General features: G+C 39.3%; 1 long non-coding RNA gene across 6 annotated transcripts in view; it reads left to right on the plus strand.

Annotated features, from left to right (window-relative positions):
* LOC105476759 (uncharacterized) overlaps positions 1-14126 on the plus strand; it is a 277502-nt gene that overhangs the window by 210971 nt on the left and 52405 nt on the right. For all 6 annotated transcript variants that reach the window (XR_011615746.1, XR_011615747.1, XR_011615745.1 and 3 more), the window contains one exon: positions 6135-6235. This is a non-coding gene — a long non-coding RNA (uncharacterized lncRNA). The remainder of the gene's footprint in view (positions 1-6134; positions 6236-14126) is intronic.

The raw sequence follows: 14126 nt of genomic DNA on the forward strand, positions 1-14126 counted from the left end.
TAACTCTGACAACTCCTAAATTTATATCTACAACTCACGACTTTTCTTCTCAAACCCTTCTCATATATCCAACTGCCTACTCAACACATCCCTCTTAGATGTAAAGTTGTTATCTCAGGCTGAATATGGCCAAAACAAAACTCTTAATTCCTAAGCTCCCAAATCTGCTCCTCCCACAGCTGTCCTATCTCAATGATTGGAAATTTCATCCTACTAGGTGCCTGGGCCAAGAAACGTAGAGTCATCTTGAGTTTCCTTTGTCTCTTATACTCCACGTTCAATCTGTTAATCTTTTCAGCAGTATCTTCAAAATATATCCCCGTTTCAATTACTTGTCATGACCTTCTCTACACCAATTTTACCTAAAATGATATTGTCATTCACTTGTGTTATTATAATAACTCCTAATTTCCCCTGCCCCTCCCTCCCAATTTGACAACAGCAGGCATTCAATTAAAGTGGAGTAATTGAATTCATATTCCATTTGAATGGGCACTTTTGTTAAATGAATGAATGTGTGGTTGCCTGTTATTGCCAGCTGGCTGTTGGAGGTCATGTCAGTCAGGTTCATTCTCAGGATTCAAGATGGCTTTTTGTCTCCTTCACCAACCAACACACATGTGCTTGTGTACACACACACACACACACACACACACAATCTTCACTTCCATCTCCTCTAAATAGACTTTAAAGACTGCCAAGATTACTCCAGTAAGGCAGTGAAAGTCCCTTCAGGTACAAGAAAGTGGGCTCCACCTCAGGCTAAGGGGCTGAGTTGGCCAAGACATTCTAAGGTTATAGAAGTGGGAGCATCTTTTTCTCTTTCCTGAAGACTAAGATTCTTTCAAAGTAGATGCTGGAGTAAGAGATTACCAGTGGGTAGGATCTGGCAATACTGCCCATCCAGGTGGGATTCCAATAAGATATATTTGGCTTTTGACTTCTGGTAGCAGAAATGATTTCGAAATGATTGGTCACTGCTAGACATTTTCTTTCTAAAAAGGATCTAAATCAATATTTCTGCTGGCTTGGTTTGTTTCTCCTGCACGCTGATTCATTCTGTTGTTTCTCACCACAGGTCTGAGACTTGACTGTTATCACAACCCTGCTTTTCTCATTGCCCTACTTTCATGCCATGTGGACTTGATCTGCCTCTGGCTATTAGGTTCATCAAAATTTTCAGTTTTCAATAATAACTTTGAGTTCTCTGTGCCAGGTGCCCCAAGGCCTTTAGATCTCAGCCAAATCATAAAAATGAAGAAAAACAACTTTCCCACTTTCACTAATAGGAGAATAAACTTCAGATCACACTCTCAGAAGATTTGGCCTTTCATCAAAGTCCCTTGTTTGGGGTGACTGGGTCTGAGAATTAATCAATGGATATTTGGCTCACACAGAAGAGTTTGGAATTGTCAGCACCTAACTACAGCCCTGCTTTTATTATTCAGATAATAATTATTGTAGCTGCAATTAAAATCAATTACTTTGTGCTGGGTGATATATTCTTTACATTTAGCCCTCACAAAGGCCTTATGAGATATGCAGTATGTTTTATCCCTTGAAGACATGAGGCTTAGAAAGGTTGAATAACTGTCTAAAGTCACAGAAGAGGCAAATAACAGAACACATACTTGTTCACAACTGCTCTTCTAATGCACATGCCTATTCTTTCAACGATTGCGCAATAGTATCTCCCTTAGAACAAGGAGTCATACTTATGGGGCTGGACGTGTTACTTTGCCCTCTTTCTCTTATGCCTAACCTTTCTGAGTCCTCTCAATTGTATTCATTTCTGTTCTGGAAGAATAAGGTGGCAGAGCAGATTCAATGCACCTTTGTTGCCCAGATTGAGAAAATAAACCAGGCTTTTCAATGATTTCCTAATGTTTCCTATCTGATAGGAGCTTAGGGATGTTACAAACTCATGTATGTCACTGAACACACCATTGGATGAGGATATTTTCTATCCCTGCAGATTCTGGAAAATGGAGCCAGAAACCTTTTGGAGGAAGGAGCCACATTTGATCATCCTTCCATGGGGTTATTCTGTCCCAAGTGATTCATTCTTTTGTTACTTATTAAGAGTAGCTTTGAGTCCATTGCTAATATTTAAATTAGATTTTTGATATATCAAATTCAGTGTTTTTCAGTAAACAGTTGGAATTCTACCTCTGGGGGCTTTTTAGCTATATCAATAAGCCCCAAACCTATATAAATAACTCTTGATTGTCTGAAAGTGAAAAGAATGAATAAGAATAAGACTTATTCATGAATAAGACTGGGGAAACAAGGAACCTCAAAGTCATTTAAACCTATAATTGGATCACTCGTACTTTCAGCGGTCCCTTACATATTCCACAATAAATTAAGATGATTATACCTGACACCCAGAAAGCATCAATTTTCACTTTAAATTAAAGAGAAGATAATTCGATAGATCTTTTCTCTGGCCAGTAAGAGGTCTTCAGAGACTCCAGAAGCTCATTAATATATTGAGCTTTGAAGTTTTTGATTTGGCAGAATTTCTATGTTGGCTCAGTATCAAGTGACCTAATGCTCAGATTTCTTGTCAGTTAGTTATCTCCATGGGTTAGAAAATGCTGCTAGCAAAGCCATGTATTCTCTGTGGGGTAGAGAAAGTTGCTCTTCCAAACTATTGGTAGACCCTTAACCCCAGCTTGTAAATGTTCGTGGTGTTTCACAAGGTGGGAACCAGGAACAATCAAACCATTGCATTTATAGTGTCTTCTGGGCTTTGCTAAGCTTGATATAATCACCAAAGGGAAATAAACAATGCCACTTTCCTCCTACCCCTAAGAATCTTGTCTTGCTCAGTCAAGTCCACACCGTCTTTTAAAGGAGAAAGGAGGGGCCTGTTTTTGTTATACCCAAGGACATCAACATTGGGAATGGCATAGGCAGGTCATATTACCGCATATCAAGGGTCATTTTACTAGTTGTTTCTGTGAATGGGAGACCACATAATAACTGAGCAAGCATGCGTAAAGAAAAAATATGGTTGGGACTCTTGGTTTCTACCATCGTGTGATTGAATTCCAGGTCCATATGTTGTCTACTCAACATCTCCACTAAGTTAACTAAGAGAAGTCTCATATTTAGTATGTCTAAAACAAAACTTAGGCTGAGCATGGTGGCTTATGCCTGTAATCCCAGCACTTTGAGAGGATGAGGCGAGAGGATCTCTTGAGCCCAGCAGTTTGAGACCTGCCTAGATGACATAGCGAGAACCCATCACTACAAAAAATAAAAAAATTAGCTGGGCATGGTGGCACATGCCTGTAGTCTCAGGTACTCGGGAGACTGAGGTAGGAGGATCACTTGAGCCCTGGAGATTGAGGCTACAGTAAGCCCTAATCACACCACTGTGCTCCAGCCTGAGTGAGAGAATGAGGAGACCTTGTCTCAATAAATAAATAAATAAATAAATAAAATAAAACAAACCTTCCAGACTTCTGCTACCCCAGAGGACGGAATGGTGTCCATCCCAAATATTTCTATCTGGAACCCGTGAAAGTGACTTTATTTGGAAAAAGAGACTTTGCAGATATAACAAAGGATTTTGAGATGAGATCATCCTGGATTATCTGGGCGAGCCATGAATCCAATGACAAATGTCCTTATGAGAGACAGGGGAGAAGAAACACAATAAACATTCGAGTTATGCAAGAAATGCCTGGAGCCACTGCAGGCTGGAAGAGGCAAGGAAGGAGGTTCCCTCAGAGCCTTCCTAGTGAGTGTGGTCCTGCTGACTTTGATTTCAGACTTCTGGCCTCCAGAACTTCGAGAAAATGATTAACTTTTAAATTAAGTGCATTACATTGACTGTTGCCCTCCACTAAAATGTAAGCACCACAAGAGCAGGGAATTTTCCTCGTATTTTCATTACTGCTGTATCCCAAGCTCCTAGAAGAGTGATTAGCATTTATTTTTTTTCTGTAAAAGCCCAGAGAGTACATATTTTATTTGCTTTGTAGGCCATATGATTTCTCTTATAGTTATTCAACTTCGCCAATGTAGTGTGAAACAACCATAGTATGGGTGTGACTGTGTTCCAATAAAACTTTATTTGCTCCATTTTATTTGCAAAAACAGATGTTTAATAGGATTTTGCCTGTGAGGTATAGTTTATAGCCAACCTGTATCCTAGAACAATAACACCTAATATTTGTTGAATGAATCAGTACATTAAATATACAAAAGAGGGCGGATTACCAATCTTTTTGGAGCTTCATTTTCTTTAGCTTCAAAATCAGGATATTAATTTTATGCTCATTTACATATTATAAGGTTTAAATGAGAAAATCTCCTATCTGAGTGTCACATGCATGTAATACACAGTAGAGCTTTCCTCCTTCTTCCACCTAAAGTGAGGCGGAATAGGCTGATCATGTTATTTAAGCACAATATTTATTCAACCTCAGTGCACAATATTTTATTGTACACAATATCTTAATGTTAACCATTTTCTATGCATTACTTAGGAGCATCCTCACAGAAGCCCTGTGAGGTAGCCAGAGCAGGGACCAACATATGCGTAGAGTTTATGTGATCTCAAAGTCACTCAGCTGGAACAAGGCAGTATGAGAATTCTAGTGTGGGCTGAATTGTAGCGTGTTCCCTCTCTCATGACTCAATCATTAAAGAGGGATTATTTTTCATCTGAAATGTAAAGTATTTCTGTTTCATTCCAGCCTCACAGTCCTCCTACCCCCTGCCCCAAACCTAACAGTTACATTGAACAAAGGCAGAGGAGTCTTGTACCCTGGCACCTGCAACACACCAGGGATTTATTTGTTGAGTTGCAAGTAATAAGTACTTATTGTATTATTTGCTGAGTAGGTGCTACAGTGGACTATATTTCTTAGATTTTTCCCCTGTTCTCCAGTGCAGATTCTGGGCTACCAGAAATGAAGGGGAATAAACAGCAGAAGGAAAGCACCTCATAACATGCGGAAGTGGAAGTAAAATGTGGCAGGAGTGAAGGTTTTGATTTAAATACAGGGCTCCAGCCAGCATGAGTTAGAGGACATTGCTCCTGTAAAACCCCATTTCCCACTTCCATTTTGCTGCACAACAAATCCAAATATCAAATATCAATGGCTTGGCGTTAAGGATGTGTTTCCAATTTGTTATGGGGATTTCTGGGAAATCAGCTTGTCAATATGGGGCAAGATATATCATCATGATGCTTCATGCCCCATAACTGGGAAGACTTCTCAAAAGAATGAGTCACTGATGCTCCTCCAGCCCTTGTTTATGCTCCTTCTTGGTAAAGAGAAAGCAAACACATCACCTTGCCTCTTGGTTTCACTCGACACCTGTCCAGAAAACTTGATTAAGGAAACCTGAATATTTCTATTCCTTTTTTTTTGGGACGGAATCTTGCTCTGTCCCCCAGGCTGGAGTGCAGTGGCACCATCTCGGTTCACTGCAAGCTCCATCTCCCGGGTTCACGCCATTCTCCTGCCTCAGCCTACCCAGTAGCTGGGACTACAGGTGCCCGCCACCACGCCCGGCTAATTTTTTGTATTTTTTAGTAGAGACGGGGTTTCACTGTGTTAGCCAGGATGGTATCCATCTCCTGACCTCGTGATCCACCCACCTCAGCCTCCCAAAGTGCTGGGATTACAGGCTTGAGCCACCAGGCCTCTATTTCTTGAGTATAATTTCTGTCATCCCCATTCTTACCTTTTTATTTTCAACTAAAATAAATGCTAATTGCATTAATATTTGTAATCACAGTGGAGAGCCCGTCATAATTCATGGATCATTGGTCAAGCCAGCCTTGTTAATTTTCTGTGTCACATAAGTCTTGGGGACTATTAATCTCAGGGTTATTGACACTAGGATACAGTAGCTTTTTATTATATTAATGCAATTTGAATGAGCCTTTGTGTACTAATTTGGATTTTGTAAATATAGTTAGGGAGGTGAAGAAAAGGATTAAAGGGGCACTGTGACTAAAAGGCCATCTTAGCCAAGAGCTACTTTGGTAATAAGATCATTTGAACATATTCTGGTAGTGTGCAGGCCCCAAAAATGTTTGAAGAGTGGGATGAAGGGAAAAGATAACACTGGAAATGGCAGAGGGATTATTTTCTTCTGTATTTCAGCTCCGCCAACAAGGCAACTGGGGAAGAGAAGGGCTGAATGAACACAAAATTTCTGATTGCTGCACAAAATAGGATCAAAGAAAAGAGAAGAATAATCAGAGGTAATGATGGTAATTTGTTTTCTAGTTCAAATATAATTGACCCACACTGAAGACATAATTATGGTGCATTAAGGAGATTAAAAGAGAGACAAAGGCAAAAGCATGGAGCGATGACAACATGATTCAAGATCCTATAATTATGACGTTTTAAAAATCACAATATTTTGCTATTAGCCTTTCAACCCACAACATACAGGAATAGTGGAAAACCAAGCAGATTCCATTTCAGTTGTCAGATTCATGTTTTCCTTTCTTTTTTAATGCCTATTTCTTTCCCTTTTAGTTTCTTCTAACAGCTGCTGGTACTTGAATGTTATCTACTAGTAATAAGCATGTGGGAAAATGGAGTGAAACAATGGTTTATTTAGGAGGGAGTCTGTAATGATAATTTCCCACTCTTTCCTTTTCATCCATCTTAAGCTTGCATATTTTGGACTGAGTCTGAAATCCTAGAAGCCTGAGCTGAAACTGATTTCAGTTAAGTATTTCCCAAAGTGTGACTTATAAGGCACGTAAGATGCTTTAAGGTTGTATGTGGACAAGTTTTTTATTGTGTCAGTTATGGATATATTTTAATGAGCATTGAAAATGTTATTCATCCTTTAAATCTATGCTGTTGTGGTTATTATCTGGTTAGGATGAGACCAAATAAAAACAGTGAGTCAATTTAAGGGTTAACACTATATAAATAATTGTACCAATGGTGCATGACATTGGTACAAATCATGAGAGTGGCCGGGGAATTACTGGCATTTCTGAAACGTTGTTTTAGTCTCCCTTTTCCCTCATCCCATAGCACTGTCTGTTTGCTGTTCTAGGGTTATATAATGAAACAGAGGTGGGGTGGCAGTTCTGAAACACCAGTTATGAAATCGTGGACATTTTGGTGCTAACTAATAACTACACTAGTATTCCCAGCAATCTCTAATCTCCAGAGATCTGGGCTTTGAATTGTGTAACAAATCAACTGCTGTCTGCCGGCAGGTCAGTGATTCGTCGACAGAGTATTCGAAGAGAAAGCCATAGATATCACTGAGGTTGAATAATGAAGCAGGGATGCGCATGTTTTTCTAACTCAGCGTGTGTGTGTGAGGAGTTGCAGTGGGTGGGTGGGTGGGGTGTTAGCTTGACTACAGGCACAAAATTATTCCTCAACGCAGAATGAGGTGGTGCTTTCCAGAGACATGCAGCCTCTTCAATCAAGATGAGATCTGTCAAAAAAAACATACAGAGCGCATTACAAGAAATTCAGTCTTTCCCAACTCAGTTATCTCCTTACCAACCTCTTTTACGATACACATAAAGACACACACCCTTTCTTTGATCCAGGGCTCAATCAATCATTTTGGAGGTGCAATTCATTGCTTGCTTAGTTGTTTAGGGAGTTAGAATTCACCAGTCACTGTACTTTCTCATCGAACTCCTAAAATTCTTACCATTCACCTGAAAAGTAGAACTGATATCCAACCTACATGCTCAGCATGAAGTGAGACTATTTTTCTGAGTACACAAGGTGAGCTAAGTGGGTTGTAAAATCTAGAAGAGCAAAAATGGTCTCCAGGTTGAATAAAATAGGCATAAGAAATACAAGGAAACTTGATTACAAACCATCTGAGGTAGAAATGTCTTTCCAGGTAGATTTCAGAGATGCTCTTTAATTTTTTTTTTTTTTAATTAGATACATGATTCTCACCTACCTTTCCTTTACGGCAAATATTTCTGCTTTGGAAGTTTCTAGCAAGTGCTTTCTCTCATTCTCAGCACCCTCCTGTGCATTGGGGCTGAACTTTCAAGTCTACTCTCCGCCCGTGTCATCTTTTATGAGTATTCTCTTCCTTTAAATTCCCTCCGAGGACATTTTCCTCATCCAATTCCTACATTTTTAGTATAGGCCCTGGAATCTTGAAGGTTTGAACAATGGTGATGTTGAATATTTAAAGAGTACACTCAGGACGTGTCTTTGTGTTTAGCCATATGAGTTCATTAAAAAATATATACCCCTGTCTCCCAGTCTCCAGGAAACTTAAGACAAAATAAATTTGAATCTATTTCCACTTCGTGCTATGCAAGTACAGGAAATTATGTCAGATTCTTTATCTCTTATTGAAAATAAACATTCCATTTAACCAATAACAATGTTATTAGTTTGCAGAGTGTATTTGTTTGCTATTGTTGCTGTAATACATTACTACAAATGTGGTGACTTATAAATGACACATATCTATTATCTAGAGGTCAAGTCCAAAATGAGTTTCACTGAGTGATAAGATATTGGCAGGGCTGCACTTCCTCTCCAGGCTCTAAGACAGAATCTATTTCCAGGGGGTGAGGGGAGGGGATAGGCGGGCATTATTCAGTACATTGTTTTCAACTCATTTACCTTTAAGAACTCCTGTTGTAGACATGTTTAAGGTTGGATAAAGAAGAAAATACATGGCAGTGCATATTTATCTGTAGTTAACCTATTTTATTTAATGTCCTATAAATCATATAAGTTCTTATTTTGTTGTATGTAGCATACCTACACTTTTACTTTTCCTTTTTTTTTTTTAAGACAGAGTCTCACTCTGTCACCCAGGCTGGAGGGCAGTGGTGCGATCTTGGCTCACTGCAACCTCCACCTCCCAGGTTCAAGCAATTATCCTGCCTCAGCCTCCCAAGTAGCTGGGACTGCAGGTGCCCACCACCACGCCCAGCTAATTTTTGTACTTTTAGTGGAGATGGGGTTTCACCATGTTGGCCAGGCTAGTCTCAAACCCCTGAGCTCAAGTGATCCACCCGCCTTGGCTTCCCAAAGTGCTGGGATTACAGGCATGACCACCACACCCAGCCTCCTTTTTACATAATATTTGGCACACTGGGTACCAGACACTTCTCTGCAATTGTCAGTCAAATCCATTTTAGTTATCTTTTATTAGCAATATTTGGAGAGTCCAACTTGGTCTTTCACCTTGAATAGCTTTCTCTCCATTCACAGCTTCAACTTTAGGCATAGAAAAAGGGCTCCTTTCCTCTGTATATTCTTATCTCATAGACTTTCTCCAGATTCTGGCCCTTGAACTCTCTTGCTATTTCCTTAACCACTGTGATCAATCATTTGCTTCAAATTCATTACCTGCTGTCTTCTTTGTTTTGATGTTTTATTTTATTGTTTTTATATCTCCCTTACTCAGGATACACTGTTAGGTTCCTTTTAATGTACAGTCTTGACTCTTCTATCCTGATTTCATTAGAGTTATTTTTTCTATGCTGTAATATCATCAGACTGGAAGATGAATTTAGTTCAGTAATAAACCTTTCCCTGCAAATCCACAAAATTTTAACTTATTAACTATACTGAACATGACCTCAAACAGAGACAGATAGTGTAGGTCAGTGCCATATCCAGAAGTTCAGGCCACAGCCAGCACCTGGACTTGGTGCTGACAGCATTTACCCAGACCTCCTTGGTCAGCCTGGATTGTGATACTCTAGCTTTAGCCTAGAAATGGCCTCAGATGCCTTTTCAACTCAGCGCTCAAGACAGCCATAATGGCCAGGCACAGTGGCTCATGCCTATAATCCCAGCCCTTTGAGGAGGCTGAGGTGGGAGAATTGCAGGGAGCCAGGAGTTTGAGTTCAGTCTGGGCAACCTGCTGAGACACTATGTCTACAAAATAAAAATAAAAAATTAGCCAGCTATGGTGGTGTGTGCCTGTATTCCTAGCTACTCAGGAGGCTGAGGTGGGAGATCACTGAAGCTCAAGAGGTCAAAGCTGCAGTGAGCTATGATTATGTCACTGCACTTCAGCCTGGGTGACAGCAAAGTAACACTTTTTCTCAAGAACATAAAAAAGACAGCCATCATGAAGCATCAGGGAAGGAAGGTAATCTTCAAAGAGAAACTTATTTGCCTTATTTGCATCCCTGGAATTAAACGGTGAAAGGAAATTGTCTAGAAGTATATGGATATTTGTAGAAGGACATAATTTGTCATGTAATAATTTTACTTGCTCCTTTGTCTCACAGGGCATTTTTAGTAACTCTAATAAGTATTATTTTTCAGGTGCTTTATAACCCAAGAAAAGTTCAAGTGCCCAGATATATTAGTCTGTTTGAGATCTGTAGGGAAAGATTCAATATTAGACCTTCTAAGCATGACAGTTCCATTTTAGACATGCCCAATTTACCACACTTCAGCTTTAAGCAACCTGGGGCAGGATAAAGGCTGTGTTCTGCTCCTGTTTGACACCTTCTGAGGATCCATTGTCAGTTTTAACAAGCTGTGTATTGACATTATTCAACATACCTTCTCCGCTAAGATGCATTCTAGCCTTTTAAACAAGGGTGTACATTTAAACTGGCAATGGGAATGACTGCTATCATGCTTATGGTGTCAAAACTTTAGCCTATGCTGGGCCCAGTGGCTCACTCCTATAATCCAAGCACTTTGGGAGGCTGAGGAGGGTGGATCATGAGGTCAGGAGTTTGAGACCTGCCTGGCTAATGTAGTGAAACCCCGTCTCACCAAAAATACAAATATTAGCCAGGTGTGATGGTATGTGTCTGTAGTCCCAGCTACTTGGGAGGCTGAGGCAGGAGAATCACTTGAACCCGGGAAGCGGAGGTTACAGTGAGCTGAGATCCTGCCACTGTACTCCAGCCTGGGTGACAGAGTGAGGCTCTGTCTCAAAAAAAAAACTTTAGCATAAAATGTCACTTATTCGTTATGAAGGTGTTGGACGATGCAAGGTGCAATTTTTTAGTCTCCAGAAATTTTGCAAGGAAAATATAAATACTCCAGCAGGTTTTAATCAGTTCTTTCATTCAGAAGGAATTATGTGAAATTCAAACTCTGTCTCCCTCTCTCTCTATATATATATATTATAATATATGTGTGTATATATAATGTGTGTGTATATATACACACATATGTGTGCATGTGTATGTATGTTTCTACTGTCTATTCTATCTCCACTCTCTTACATTCAGTAGAGAAGAATTAGTTTTATATTCTTTTGAGTGATGAATTATTCACGAAACTGCGGTCCCATGGATCAGGTGTTTTGCCATGTCACCCTGCTGGACACACGACTTGGATCTCTCATGCACAGTAGTCTGCTTAGCTCTCCTCTTGGGCACCAGGAAATCACACTATTCTTTCCTCTCTCTTCCCTTTGTTGCCTAAAACAGTACAGTGCATACCTCATTGGGTGTAACCAACTTTACAGAAAGATTAGAGTACCTGAGGGAAACTACAATACAAAAGGGGAAAAATATGAAATGAAGTTTTTTCCTATAGTGGAAAGCATCTAAGACACTTAGTTTTTGAGGAATAAGGGTTGATTTGGGTGGGGAGGGGTTCTGTGGAATATTTTCTGTTCCTAACTCTGTCTATCTTCTCTCACACCCATCTCACTCTGGGACCACTATTTCCTTCCAGTATCTGGTCTGTTTCAGGCCATCCATGGTATGTTCTACCCACAAGGATCTACTCACATGAGCCAATGTTTAAATTATTTGCTTTAAAATAATATTTAGAATAATGGCTCTGGGGACTCCAGCAAAACAAAATCTGTGGCTCCTGCCTCTCTGGTTCCACAGAATAAAGTGTCAAAGAGTAATAGGGTATGAGTGGCTTTATCACTCAAAACCTACACAACGATGCATGTTGGTTTGAGTATTTTCCAGAAGTGGGAGTTTAAGATGCACCTGGTTGTCCAGGAACTAACTATAAAATCAGACAGAGAGGAATTCTTACCTTTAAAAAAGAAATGATTTTTAAGAAGACTGTAGTCTAAACCAAAAGCAACAAATTCTATTGCTTACTTGACCAGGCAATGAAATGAATTAATTAGGTAGGGTAGGAATTGTGGCAAACCGAAGACTACCTATTTCTTCTAAAGGTATCATTCTTAGACCTCAGAGCACTAGCAGTTGCTCAATTCCAAGGTGTTGGCATATTTATATACCATAGGTACAATTCCATTGTATTAATTTCACTTAGGATACAAGCTAAGTGGTGCCCTTTGAGTTTATAAAATAATGTGGCTCTGTGACACTATAGCTGATTTTCAGTATGTGGTAATTCAAGCTTAGAGTTGTCAGATCTTGCATTTTTTTTCAAGAGAAGTCACAATTCTATGTGAAATCTTCCAATTTAATTTTTTGCAAGTAATTCAAGTCAAAAACAACTCTGTGTAAGCCAACAAAATATGTCTGCTGGCCAAATTTGTCCTATAAGCAAAGATAACTGCCTCCCATCTACATCCTTTATGCGCAAGAGAAACATTTTCCTAACTGCCCTAATAAGTTGAGAGATTGTTTTTCTTACAGCAAGGATAGTACTTCACAGTATAATTACAAAGACTCTACCTCTTGCTTTGCCTGAGGTACTTCTGGTTTATGACTATAATCATAGTACCCAGTTTGCTTTAGCACTTTTCTTAGATTTTTCATTTTTTAAGCATAGTGTTATATTGACAGCTGCATTGAAATAAGCAGTGTGCATTTGGTTGATTTCATTTCTGTTTCCATCTTCTGCCATGCCAAGTGTGAGTTACATGTGCAGTGAATAGAGGTTTCACTTTAACATGTAGTTAATGTAAAAAATGAACTAGTGACGCCACATTTCTCTACTCTGGCCCTTTGAAAATGCAAGTAACTAACACCCTAAATCCTTCCTGTCATTGACAGCATTAAGCATTCTTGTTGGTGAAATAAAGTAGACTCCTTTCGGAGAAGCTAGAGATAACTAACATCTACTTTTAGGTGTTGATGGGAGAACTGTTGTTTTGTTGCTATCTCTGCTGGCCACTTGGTGAATTGCCGTGGTCCTGCCTTGGGATGCTAGATAAATAAAGCACCAGATCATGGTTGCAGACAGTGGGAACCATGCAAACTTATAGGCTAGATATATGTGCAATATGTAGGGAAATAGAGAGTAGTTGGAATGCTGATGCTACAATGATTTTTGTCATCTATTTAATGGTAACTCTAGAGCAATTTATTTATTTTACTATTTATGCTTTTAAAAATTGTTTTCAATGAATTCTTGGCAGCAATTAGTTAAAGCAAAAAGAATAATGTATATTTAATAAGAAACTAAATATAGATTTTTATTTCTTAAAAACTTAGTGAATGTGAAACTCGAGTAAGATATTTGTTGACAATTATTATCCATTAAGGGGATGATATGGTTTGGCCGTGCTCCACCCAAAATCTCTTGAATTGTAATCCCCACAATCCCCATAATTCCCACATGTCAGGAGGCAGATCAGGTGGAGGTAATTGAATCATGAGGGCATTCTCCCCCACGCTGCTCTTGTGATAGTGAATGAGTTCTCACCAGTTCTGATGGTTGTATAAGTGTTTGGTAGCTGCTCCTGTATTCATTCTCCTTCCTGCCACCTTGTGAAGAGGGTGCCTTGCTTCCCTTTCCCCTTCACCTTCAGCTTTGATTGTAAGTTTCCTGAGGCTTCCCCAGCCATGCTGAACTGTGAGTCAACTAAACCTCATGCTGAACGGTGAGTCGATTAAACCTCTTTCCTTTGTAAATTACCCAGTTGGCAGTTCTTTGTAGCAGTGTGTAAACAGACTAATACAAGGGATTATTTTGATAAGCCAGAGTCATAAATGTAGTAAGAAAGCATCAGGATCTACTTCAAATGTTAATGGTTGCTTTTAAGAAAACTATCCTATCCTAGTCACAATAATGTTAACACATACAGCTGCAGAAAGTGCATTTATAGCTCATTCTGTGAAACATGACTTTTCATCTAGATCAGATGACTACATTACATTATTTCATTATTGATTCCAACTTTCCCTGTGAACATACTAAAAGCAAAGAAATAACTGTCAATATGATTACTTCATTAGCAGAAATACTTTGCAAAGATTGAAATGATGC

This window comes from Macaca nemestrina, chromosome 17 (genome assembly GCF_043159975.1).
Source record: "Macaca nemestrina isolate mMacNem1 chromosome 17, mMacNem.hap1, whole genome shotgun sequence".
In the NCBI taxonomy this organism is placed as follows: domain Eukaryota; kingdom Metazoa; phylum Chordata; class Mammalia; order Primates; family Cercopithecidae; genus Macaca; species Macaca nemestrina.